This window comes from Lathyrus oleraceus, chromosome 2, assembly GCF_024323335.1.
Source record: "Lathyrus oleraceus cultivar Zhongwan6 chromosome 2, CAAS_Psat_ZW6_1.0, whole genome shotgun sequence".
NCBI classification, from domain to species: Eukaryota; Viridiplantae; Streptophyta; class Magnoliopsida; order Fabales; family Fabaceae; genus Lathyrus; species Lathyrus oleraceus.
This window is the reverse complement of record NC_066580.1, coordinates 313,361,305-313,373,503: the sequence shown is the minus strand read 5'-3', so window position 1 is coordinate 313,373,503 and position 12,199 is coordinate 313,361,305. Positions and strand designations below refer to the sequence as shown.

At 40.0% G+C, this 12,199-nt stretch overlaps 2 non-coding genes across 2 annotated transcripts; both read right to left on the bottom strand.

Moving 5' to 3' along the window:
- Positions 1–11,389: 11,389 nt before the first annotated feature.
- On the bottom strand, positions 11,390–11,473 carry LOC127124743 (small nucleolar RNA R11/Z151). The gene has a single exon (XR_007804209.1). It is a non-coding gene; the product is annotated as a small nucleolar RNA R11/Z151 (small nucleolar RNA).
- A 102-nt stretch (positions 11,474–11,575) lies between these two features.
- Positions 11,576–11,674, bottom strand: LOC127124740 (small nucleolar RNA Z157/R69/R10). Its single transcript, XR_007804204.1, has one exon. It is a non-coding gene; the product is annotated as a small nucleolar RNA Z157/R69/R10 (small nucleolar RNA).
- Between the last annotated feature and the right edge of the window lie 525 nt (positions 11,675–12,199).

The following is a 12,199-nucleotide window of genomic DNA, read 5'->3' as shown; positions in this document are numbered from 1 at the left end:
TTTGCAGATGCTGATGATCATTTCATCGTCTCCTATGTTTTGGGGGTAAAGATAGTAATTACTGAAGAGTCAATTGCTTCCTTGTTAAACATGGATAAAGATGGAGGAAAAAGGATTTACAACATCAACCCAAGATCAAGGCGCGTTGCTGAAGTAATCAATCCAACCATATTCAAACCCAACATTGAAGGAAATCCTTCAAAGAACAAAGAGCTGCATCAGAACCTCAGAGTGTGGCTCAAGATCATTCTGGGAACTATTCACCACCGCCCAGCCTCAAACTCCTTTGATTACATCAATGCAGATCAGAAGTGCATTCTATATTGCATTCACAAGGGTGTGAAGATCTGCCTTCCTGCACTACTCTTCAGATACCTAAGAGACTCTGTCAGGGAGACCAGAAACAACATGAAGCCCAGATCCTACATCCCTCTGGGAAGATTGTTATCTGATGTTTTCATCGAGAATGGGCTGGTAGATCATCTGGAGAAGGCCAAGCTGATGCAAGATCTGGCAATAGATACTGGGAAGCCTCTGAACGCCAGAAATCTCAAGAGTATGGGAATAATAAAGAAGATTCAAGTCAGACCCACGCTGGGCACATCCTGGGATTCCTTGAAAGATCAGAGGAAGCTGCCTCATGGTCTTGCTAGGTTCTACAAGAATGAACCCAGAGATGCGGTTGCTATCTATCTTCAGCGTCTGCTGGATGAAGGTGTTGACATCTCTGACTTCAGCCTCGACGATTGTCTAGATTCAGAAGAAGACTTCGTTAGGTACAAGAGAGGTCTCTCTGAGAAGAAGATAACATCACAGGCAAAGAAGGCAAGACTTGGAGAATCTTCTGGAAGCAGATCTCCAGCTCCTCTGCAAATTTCTACTGGTACGTCTGTTCCTCCTATTCCCTCTGAACCTCTGATGGTTTCCTCTACCCTTTCCTCTAATCCTCTCCCAACAACACCTATTTTTACAACCTCTGAAACCCCACCTTCTATAACCAGAACTTCACAACCTCCACCAAATGTTAATCTTTCTCACACTACCACTTCCTCTTCATCATCTTCAGCCCCAGAATCACCCCCATACCTTGAACTCTCTTCTGACCAAGAATACTCTGACCCTAACTCCCCAACCTTAGCCCAAATTCAGGCTCAAAACCTTGCTTCACAACAACCAACACAAACACATTCTGAAGCAACTTCACCTCCACCAGAACAAACAACCAACATTACTTCTGAAGACCAACCCTCTGAAACTCAACCCTCTGACCTCCACACCTCTGATATCACACCTTCAAACATCTCCGCTGAATCTGAACCATTAGACTTAAACCCTCTTTACGCTTCACCCCAAAGATCTGAACCTCAACCTGAAGCAGAATCTGAACCTCTCACATTAAATCTCAGCCCTCCAACATCTCCACCTCATACCTCTGAACCTGACCTTTCTATACCTACCCTTGAGGAAGCCATCATGCTGGTCGCAGGGGCTTCAGTACAAAAGGTCAAGTCTCTGACCACTAACTCTGAAGTCAGTGATGATCCTGACTCTGTAAGGACACACTGGAACAGAGTCATTGGCTGGATGACCTCTGAGGCTTTTAGACTGAAGAACATCTCTGAACAAGTCAGAAATGGCTACATCAGAGATGCTGAGGCAAGACTTCAGGAAAGACTTGCAAGAGAAGCTGAAGCCAGAAGGCTGGAAGAAGAGAGATTAGCAAGAGAAGCTGAAGAAGAGGCTAGAAGGCTGGAGGAAGAAAGAGCAAGAGAAGCTGAAATTCTAAGGATAAAGGAAGCTGAAGCACAAGCTGCTGCTGAAGCGCAGGCTGCTGCTGAAGCACAGCAGGCTCTGACTCAGGGGGAGTCTTCTTCTTCTGTTATCCCTATGGTTCTCCAGACGCTGAAAGAACTTAAGCAAGATCAGAATGAACTCCGTGCCAGAATGGATAAACAAGACACTGTCAACGACAACATTCAGAACATGCTGGCTATGTTGCTTCAGAGAATGCCTCCGCCTCCGAACCCCTAGGCACTTAGGACTTATTGCTTGTTACTCTGTTTTCTCTGTTTCTGATGTTTACTTGTTCCTTTTGCCTCTGTTGCTTTTTATCTAAATACAATGTTTTTCTCTTCAATTATTTATTTTTGCTATGTCTTTTTGATTCTGACAAAAAGGGGGAGAAGTCATTAATAGCTCTGATGAAAATATTGTCTAAATACCTTAAGCATTCTGCAACATATTTTTCTTAAAAATAATTTTATCTAACCTGGACTTAAGAAATTGCAGAAGGTATCAAGAAACCTCTTTACTTAGAAGCTCTGGTAAGAACTTCTGAACTCCCTAGCACTATCTCAGGGGGAGCTCTTGTCTATCTGATTTGATATTTTATATGTTTCATCTGCTAATTAAGATTGTTTTGTCATCATCAAAAAGGGGGAGATTGTAAGAACAAAAATTGTTCTACAACAGATTCCATGATTTTGATGATAACAAAGGATGAAACCAAAAATGGCACCCTAACGAAAAGTTTCGAAGTGTGCAGGGTTCTAAAGAAAGAAGGAAGAGATCTGATGATGTCATCAGATATAGAACCAGATCAGATACAAATTATCAGAAGATAAGAAGCATCTGAAGTAGAAACACGTTCAAGAAAGTCTAACTCTGAGCAAAACAGCAAAGTATCAGAAGCATCTGAACAAGAAGTAAGCTCTAGAAGTTCTGACTCTGATCAACGCTATCTCTAAACTCCAGAACTTATCAGCGCTATCTGAAGAATCCATCAGAATCCAAAAGAGATCAACATCAGAAGCAAGACTCCAAGATTCTCAGATACACGAAGACTCTGATCATGGAATTGCTAATTATGAAAGAGTAACGTTAAAGTCAAGTAAAGGTTTGCAAATGGATTTCCTAATACAGAAAGAGACGTTAATCTCCAATTTCAATAAAGAAGATACTATATGTGGTAAGTAGTCATTTCAAGGAGAGAAAGTTATCCTGCAGAAGCTATTTAAGTGATGGCGTAAATTCATTTTAATATCCACCAGTTTCAACCACTACTTCTCTTCTATATAAAGGACTGCAAATCAACATTCAGTATACAACATATACAAAGAAAAATATACTGAAACATCAACGCTCAAGAAAACACTCTTGCTCTCTAAATCTTCACGAAGCTTTTGCTTATAACGTGAATCACTTTTGTTCTTACTATTGTAATACTTGCTTATCTTAGAAGCACTCTAGATTACATAAATCTTTTATCTATTGTTTGTTTATTTCCTCAAGTGACTCTGTGTAGTCTGTATACTTGAGAGGACTAAGAGATCTTTCTCTTAGACGTTGTTTGTAATCTTTCAAGATTAGTGGATTAAGTCCTTGTTGAAGGCGAAATCACCTCGGTCGGGTGGACTGGAGTAACTTTGTGTTATAAGCGAACCAGTATAAAATCATTGTGTGGTTTTCATTTTGAAAAAAAGCGCTTATTTTTCCAAACAATTCAAACCCTCCCCCCCTTTCTTGTTTTTCTCACCTTCAACGGAATGTTCACTTGAAGTTGTTTGAATATATCCATGAACCGGGCGTAATGCCGTTCATTCTCCCTCTTAGATGGAGCATGTGGATACAGAAGGTTTTGGATTGGAGTAGCGCCCACTACCTCCTTTCCTTTAGAAACTCTAGAATTCCTCTCTCTTTTCTTTTTTACTCCCTCCACCTTCACTTCATTACTCTTATTTTTTTCAACTTCCACACTTTCTTTATTTTCTACTTCACCATTTTTTTCATTCTTTGCAACTTCTTCCTCACTCCACTCCCCAACTTCAACATCAATGTTATCCTCTATTTTTTTCTCCTCATCTCTTTTCTCGTCCTCTCTTTTTTCACTCTCATCTATTTTTTCACTCTCACTAATCAACTCCCTTCCACTTCTCGTCGTTATCGCTTTACAATGCTCTTTTGGATTCGTTTGCGTGTTCGCCGAAAAATATGGTTCGGGTTGTTGTTCCGCTAGTTGTTTAGCAAGTTGACCGACTTGAGTTTCGAGATTTTTAATTGCCGCATCGTTGCTCTTTTGATTAGCCATCGACAATTGCATAAATTGTGTCAATGTCTCTTCTAACTTTGAAGTCACGACCGGCGGTTGTTGAGGTTGGTAAGGATTTTGACGGCTAGAAGTACCACCCCCATAACCTTGGTTATGGTGATAGTTAGCCCTTGGTTGGAACCCTTGATTCCCTTGAAAGTGTTGTTGTTAATTTTGAGGATGTTGTTGATACGGTTGTTGTTGTTGTTGCCTCGGTTGGAAGTCTCGTTGGTTTGCCATGTAATTCACCTCTTAGAACCCGGGAGGTGGACAAAACCCGGTGTCATGATCACCCTTGCAAAGCTCACAACAAGCTATTTGTTTAGCTTTTGAAGGCTCTTTCAACTCTTTTATTTGTTGAGTTAAGAGTTTAACTTGTTGTGAAATGAGTTTATTTTGGGCAAGAATAGCATCGTTTGTCCCAAGTTCAAGCACTCCCGATTTCTTCAAAGTGTTGCCTCTATTTTGACTTTGGAGGTAATTTAGAGCCATACGGTTAATGATATCAGTAGCTTCGGCGGCGCTTTTAGACAACAAAGAACTACCCGAGGTAGCATCCAATAAAGTCTTGCAATTAGGTTGAAGGTCATTCTTGAAAATGTGGATTTGCATCAATTCGTCAAAACCATGCCCTTTGCACTTTCGAAGCATGGATTTAAATCTTTCCCATGCCTCATTCAATGATTCGTTGGCTCCTTGCGAAAACACGGAGATAGCCGTTTTGGATTCCATGAACCGGTTGTGGGAGAAAAATCTTTCAATGAACTTCTCTTCCAACACGTTCCAATCCGTCATGACTGCAGGTGTTTGATCCAAGTACCAATCTTTGGCTTTGCCGAGCAAAGCATGAGGAAATAGTCTTTTGACAAACGGTAGCTCTTGAGCTTGATCAACTTCGGCTGCCAATGCTATCTCGTAAAATTTGGTGAGAAAAGCAAAGGGGTCTTCATGGTCCATTCCGGTAAATGGACTTCCGTATAGCAAGTTAAGAGTCCCCGTTTTCATCTCGGCTTGCCTTCTCGGGTGGTTGGCAAACTGAGTTGTATTCCTCGGACTGTTGACACATGGTGTGGAAACGGGCGGTGGTGGTGGTGGATCCATGATAAGTGTTAAAGGTGGTGGGTGTGTTGTAGAAGAACCTTCTCCTTGTTCTTGTCGTTGTCTAGCTTGTTGCCTCCTTCGTCTCGTTCTGCTATTCAGTCTCCTTGCGGTTCTTTCGATCTCGGGATCAAAAAGAAGTTGGTCCTCAGGAACCTGCCCTCGCATAAAATGAAAGCGGCACACTAAACCAAACAAATTAACAAGCACAAGTAAAAAATTCAGAAGTTAAAAATTCAGCAACTATTGCGATGCTCGCAATATCAATTCACAATCCCCGGCAACGGCGCCATTTTGTTAGAACAGGGATAGAGTATCGGGATTTGTTATCGTCTCCACAGGGATTATGTGATATTGTCGTCGTTCAACAGTTGTTAAGTTCTTAACTTATAGTAACAAGGGGGTTTTAGTTTTCGGTTACGGTAGCTTGCATAAAAAGTAAGAAATTGCGGTAAAAGTTTTGGTTTTACGATGTGAGAAAGATTGTCAAAGTTAGGGTTCGATGATCACTTTACATGCATATGTTCGATCAAACAAAACTCATAAACTCCATTAGATGATAAACACATTCACAAAATCCTCCTAATGTGTTTATTTCTAACACACATTATGGGTTTTTCCCATTTTGATCCATTGTTGATTTCTCACACAATCTATCAAAATGGTAACTTTAGGTTTAACTTTTTAGTGAACAAACTCATTCAGAACTATCTCTAGCTAAAGAACAAGGATGGATGAAAATCTAGGTCAAGAGTTGGAAAACACCTTTCAATAATAAACCAACACAAAGAGTTATCAATAAAACAAGGTTTTCACCATACATTCATCATCAAAGAGTTTACAAATGAAGATCAACCCATATACATACAAAGCTTATGATCATCTACATCTAACCTTGACAAAATGAAAGACTTAGCTACTTATTTTCATGGTAGCTTGAACAACAAGTTTCGGAAGAAGGTTGATCAACATCCGAGTCGAAGAATCGAGATCGGATGGGAATCCACCTTCTTTTTGTAAAATATTGTCAAGAGAAGAAGAAGAATGAGAAATGGGGTTTCTAGGGCACAAAAATCACCTCTAAGCAAAAAACAAGTAAAAAGATGATCAAAAAGTTTTTGTTCCAAAAAGTAGTCCATACTACTTATAGAAATGGTTGCTGAGCTGTCATGCTCGCTAGGCGAGCAGAATGGTTCGCCTAGCGAGCCCCAAAATAAGTCACTAGAAGAGCCTGCGTCCAGAGGAATCATCCCAGACAAGTTTGCATTTGTTCGCTAGGCGAACAATCCTTCGCTAGGCGAAGCCCTCGCTTCTCTCATTCGCTCCAGCGAGTTTTGATCTTTTTGCTACTGGAAGTGTTCGCTACTTGCTCGCTGGATGCTCGCCTAGCGAATACTTCGCTACTTCCCTCGCCACAACGAGTTTTGATCTTTTTGGTTCTGTCCAAGTCTGGGAGTGTTCGCTGGCATCTCGCTGCGTGCTCGCCTAGCGAATACTTCGCTACCTCACTCGCCTAGCGAGCTTGCTTATGTTTGCTTTCTTTCTTGGTTCCTTTGCCATCTTTCTTGTGCCTTAGTTTTCTACTCTTTCATGCCTAATTCCTGCACAATAACACACAAATTAAAGGTACCAAGATCATTTCACATAGTTTTGCAAATCAACAAAAACAAGGGCGGTTTCGAACACTTTTTCGACAAAAAGGAGTGAAAGATGCCCACATTTGATAGCTCAAATAAGAAAACTTGGGCATCTAACACCCTTACATATTTTGGTCGACGGCGGCAGCTCCGATAATTTTTTCCAACCTCGATTGGCTCGTTTCTTGCAGTTACCAATTGAACCAGCACCTGGCTTTAATGTTTTAGTTGGCAATGGTCAATCTATTATGGCAGAAGGGCAAATTCCGCAACTCACCATAGAAGTTCAAGGTCAAGTCATGGTGATTCCTGTTTTCCTTCTTCCCTTTTCCGGTGCTGACATTATTCTGGGTTCTTCTTGGCTTGCTACGTTGGGTCCTCACGTAGCAGATTACTCCACGCTTAGCTTGAAGTTTTTTCTAAATGGTAAATTCATTATCTTGTCAGGAATAACTAAGCCTCTTCCGGTTCCAGCACAATTACATCATATTAGGAGGCTTCACCACACAATTCTATTTCTGAGATTTTTACTATGCATATGTTTTATTTGGAGACTTCATCTGAACCTGTGTTAGAACTCCCTCCTGACTTGCCCCCTGATTTGGTTCAATTGCTGCATCATTATCATATGATATTCCAGAACCCCACTGCATTACCTCCTCCACGATCTCAAGATCACTCTATCCCTCTGGTGGATGAATCAATTGTGGTCAAGGTGCGGCCTTATCGTTACCCGCATAGTCAGAAAGAACAAATTGAGAAGATGGTTGAGGAAATGTTAAACCAAGGCATTATACAACCTAGCATAAGTCCCTTCTCCTCTCCTATTATCCTTGTCAAGAAGAAGGATGGCACATGGAGATTTTGTACCGATTATCGTGCTTTGAACTTGGTAACTGTCAAAGACAGTTTTCCCTAACCTACAGTTGATGAACTTTTGGATGAACTATATGGTGCCAAGTATTTTTCCAAACTAGACCTTCGCTCCGGGTATCATCAGATTTTAATGAACCCAGTTGATCGCCATAAAACCGCATTCCGCACTCATCAGGGTCATTACGAGTGGCTTGTTATGCCTTTCGGTTTGTCTAATGCTCCCGCATCCTTCCGATGTTTGATGAACGAGGTCTTTCAATTTGCTCTTAGAAAATTTGTCTTAGTTTTCTTCGACAACATTTTGATCTATAGCCCTACTTGGATGAGCCATCTTGATCATTTAGAAAGAGTACTCCACACACTCTAACAACATGTGTTGTTTGTTAAGCTCTCCAAATGCTCCTTTGGCATGCTAGAGGTTGATTACTTGGGCCACACTGTGTCGGTAATGGAGTGTCAATGGACAAAGGCAAGGTTCAAGCGGTTTTGGACTGGCCTCCACCCAAGAATTTGAAGCAACTAAGGGGTTTTCTTGGCCTTATTGGATATTATCGACGATTTATAAAATCATACTCTACTATTGCTCTACCTCTCACTAACCTCTTGAAGAGAGATGCCTTTCATTGGGATGAAGCTGTAGGTTCTGCTTTTGATCAATTGAAGCAAGCTGTTGTTACCGCTCTGGTTTTATCCTTACCGGACTTTACACAACCTTTTGTATTGGAAACTGACGCATCAAGTACGGGTGTGGGAGCTGTGTTAAGTCAACAGGGCCATCCCATAGCTTATTTTTCTAAGAAATTGGGTCTTACTGCACAATGACAGTTCACTTATGTGAGGGAGTTTCGAGCAATCACCGAAGCTTTGGCCAAATTTCGTCACTATCTTTTGGGTCATAAATTTATCATTCAGACGGATCAAAAGAGTCTCAAGGCACTCTTAGAACAGACTTTACAGACACCGGAACAACAGGCATGGCTTCATAAATTTATTGGTTTTGACTTCACCATTGAGTACTAACCCGGGAAGGATAATATAGCGGCTGGCGCTTTATCTCGGATCTGTTTGATAGCTTGGTCTGAACCTCGCACCCAATTTTTAACTGATCTTCGTTGTGCCTTACAACTAGATCCTCATCTGAGTGTTGTGATACAACAATGCCTAGATCACTCTAATTTGGACCCAAACTACTGTGTCAGAGAAGGGTTATTATATTGGCAGAATCGTTTGGTTATTCCTGCCTCCAGTTCATTAATTCAACACATATTAGAGGAATTTCATTCTTCCCCGGTTGGCGGTCACTCTGGCATTACACGTACCATAGCTCGCATTGCATCTCAATTTGTTTGGCCTAAGATGCGTCAAGCTATCAAGACATTCGTCCAAAACTGTATGGTGTGCCAACAAGCTAAAACTCCCACGTCGCTTCCCGCAGGACTACTGAGCCCTCTTCCAATTCCATCACAAGTATGAGACGATATTGCTATGGATTTCATCACCGGGTTGCCACCATCTCAAGGGTTCACTGTGATCATGGTTGTTGTGGACAGACTTACAAAATATGCCCATTTTTTTCCTCTCAAATCTGATTATGATAGCAAGAAAGTGGCAGAAGTTTTTATGAACAATGTGGTTAAACTTCATGGCATGCCCCTTTCCATTGTGTCGGATCGTGACAAAGTTTTTACAAGCAACTTTTTGAAGCACCTATTCAAAATACATGGCACTACTCTTGCGATGAGTTCGGCGTATCACCCTCAGTCCGACGGGCAGTCTGAAGCACTTAACAAATGCCTTGAGATGTATTTGCGTTGCTTGACCTTCAATACGCCGAATCAATGGTCCAAAGCCCTCTCTTGGGGAAAATTCTGGTACAATACATCATACCATGTCAGTGCTGCTATGACGCCTTTTAAGGCTCTTTATGGGCGCGACCCTCCAACGTTAATTCGTTCTAGAGGCAGTTCTGAAGATCCGCCAGATTTACAAGCTCAATTGACTCAGAGGGAAGAATTACTTGTGCAACTTCAAGCCAATCTGCACAAGGCACAACAAACCATGAAGTTGCAGGCGGACAAGAAGCGAAGGCATGTCGAGTTCAAGATTGGAGACTTAGTTCTTGTGAAATTACAACCATACCGACAAACTTTTGTGGCTCTTCGCAAGCACCAGAAATTGGGACTGCGTTACTTTGGTCCATTTGTCATCACAACATGAATTGGCGCAGTCGCATACCGTTTAGAACTTCCGGCGACAACAAAAATCCATATGGTATTCCATGTTTCCCAACTTAAGGCATTTCAGGGTCCAAACACTCCTCCCTACATGCCATTACCTTTAACAACTTCTGAACTGAGACCTATTATGCAACCTGCTGCTGTGTTCGATACACGCATCATTCTCAAATGATCCACACCTGTTCCACAAGTCCTCGTCGGTTGGATGGGCTTGGATAACGCTGACGCAACTTGGGAGGACAAAGCTGACATGGAGTTCAATTACCTCATTTTCAACCTTGAGGACAAGGTTGTCTTCGATGAGGGAGGTATTGCAAGACTACAAATATGTGAAGAGGGTCCACAACATGCTGAGTCAGAGAATGTGACTGCACAGGAGGGAATAAAAGTTGTTAGTGATCCGGAAATTATGGAAGCAAGACATGGTCAGAGGATCAAATATCTGAGTAAGGTGTGATTGATTTTAGTGAGTCTCTTTTCTCTCTTTCTGTACCCATTGGTTGGAAATTCTTTTATGAGAAGCTTCCATTACTTCTTTTGTTATTACAGTCACCATTATATCACTAGCTCTCTTAGTATTGTACTAGGAGTGATTTTCATCTTGATATATCAATAACACATTGATTATTTTATTCCTATTTTATTAAGTCATTACATAACCCCCCATTCAAAATATGTCTACCTACAATGAAAGTTGATTGAATCTCTAAAAAAAACCGAGCAGACGTTAAACATTATAAAATCCAATTTCTTAACTTCTCATAAAACCCTACTTTTTCACTCATGCAAAATATAAAATTCTAATCCACCGAATAGTATGCTTTTTATAATCCACTTTGAAGACAATCACTTCTTTCTTTTAGAAATGTCACAATTTCATTTGCCACCAACACCCATTCAGAAATCTTCCTACCTGCAATGAAAGCTAATTGCATCTCTAAAATGATGGAACCCATCACTTAATTCAATTTATTAGCCAATACTTTAACTATGATTTTATAAATACATGTAATCAAAGATATAAACCATAAAATGAGATCCTTGATCGGTTATTTATCTTAGAAATGGAAACCAAAATGAGCAATTTGCACCCTTCTCCACTTGACAATTTGTATGAAATTCAAACTTTACCGAAATAAAACCACCATTATGAATATTCCAAAATCCTAACGTGGTAAAAAAAAAAGTCAATATCCTTAAATTGAATTTAAGAGAATCCAACTCCGGCTATAATGAACAATTTTCAATATTGTGAGCATTTACCAGATTATAACAAGTTCTAATGAACCAATCAATTCAACAATCGTTTGAAGTTTAACAGATCCAAACTAATGATGAAATAACCCATGAAACTGCATAGCAGTAAGCAAAATATAGCCAAAGGATCATTTCACGAACAAACAAATAGCAGATTATACCAAACAATAAAACAAAATAAGTAAAAATAAAGACAGTGGCCTGAGTGTGTGTAACATTGAGATCATTGATTGGAATCTCACTGAAATCCGCTAAGATAATTAAATTATCATCATAAGCCAACAAAAATACATCAAAACGATTATCAGAAGAAAAAAGAACTACATATTAAAAATCAATTAATTGGAGAAAACTAAAAGCTAATAATTACGTGACAACAATGAAATAGTGCTCAGACAGCCAAGGGTTTTGTAATCAAACAGTGGGTGAAGATTCCCAGATCAGAAACTCTAGTCCACAAAATCTATCGTCACCGCACTAATTTAAAACTAAAACTCAATGCAAAAAAAAACATCCAATCAAATCAAAACACAACAGAATAGTTTTGAAAGTGATGAATCTAGAACAAGCATAAAACGCAATTTGATTGAAATTTTGTTTGAAGAGATAGTGCAGTAGGTTTCGATTTATAGGGCGACACCAAAATTAGGGTTTATGAGAATTGAACTTGGAGGTGGCTGCCGTGGTCTGAAATTCAGCGAGAGATGGCGTTGGAAGTTGGATATATTGCAAAAACTGCAAATGTACCTGGGCTATTTTGTTTTCGGCCCAAATACTTTGGAAAACACATATTATAAACAACAATTTACTTGGCAACTCCACCCCTTTATTCTTACCCCCCATATTTTGAATGAAATTACTATCATGCCTTAAGAATTAAAAAATATATATTGCTTAATTTACATGATGTGCAGAGTTTTATCGCGCAATAAATTAATTTGTTTTCACTAATAATTGTGTTTGAGTGCTAATTTATTTTTTTATTGTGATTAGTTATTTGATTGATT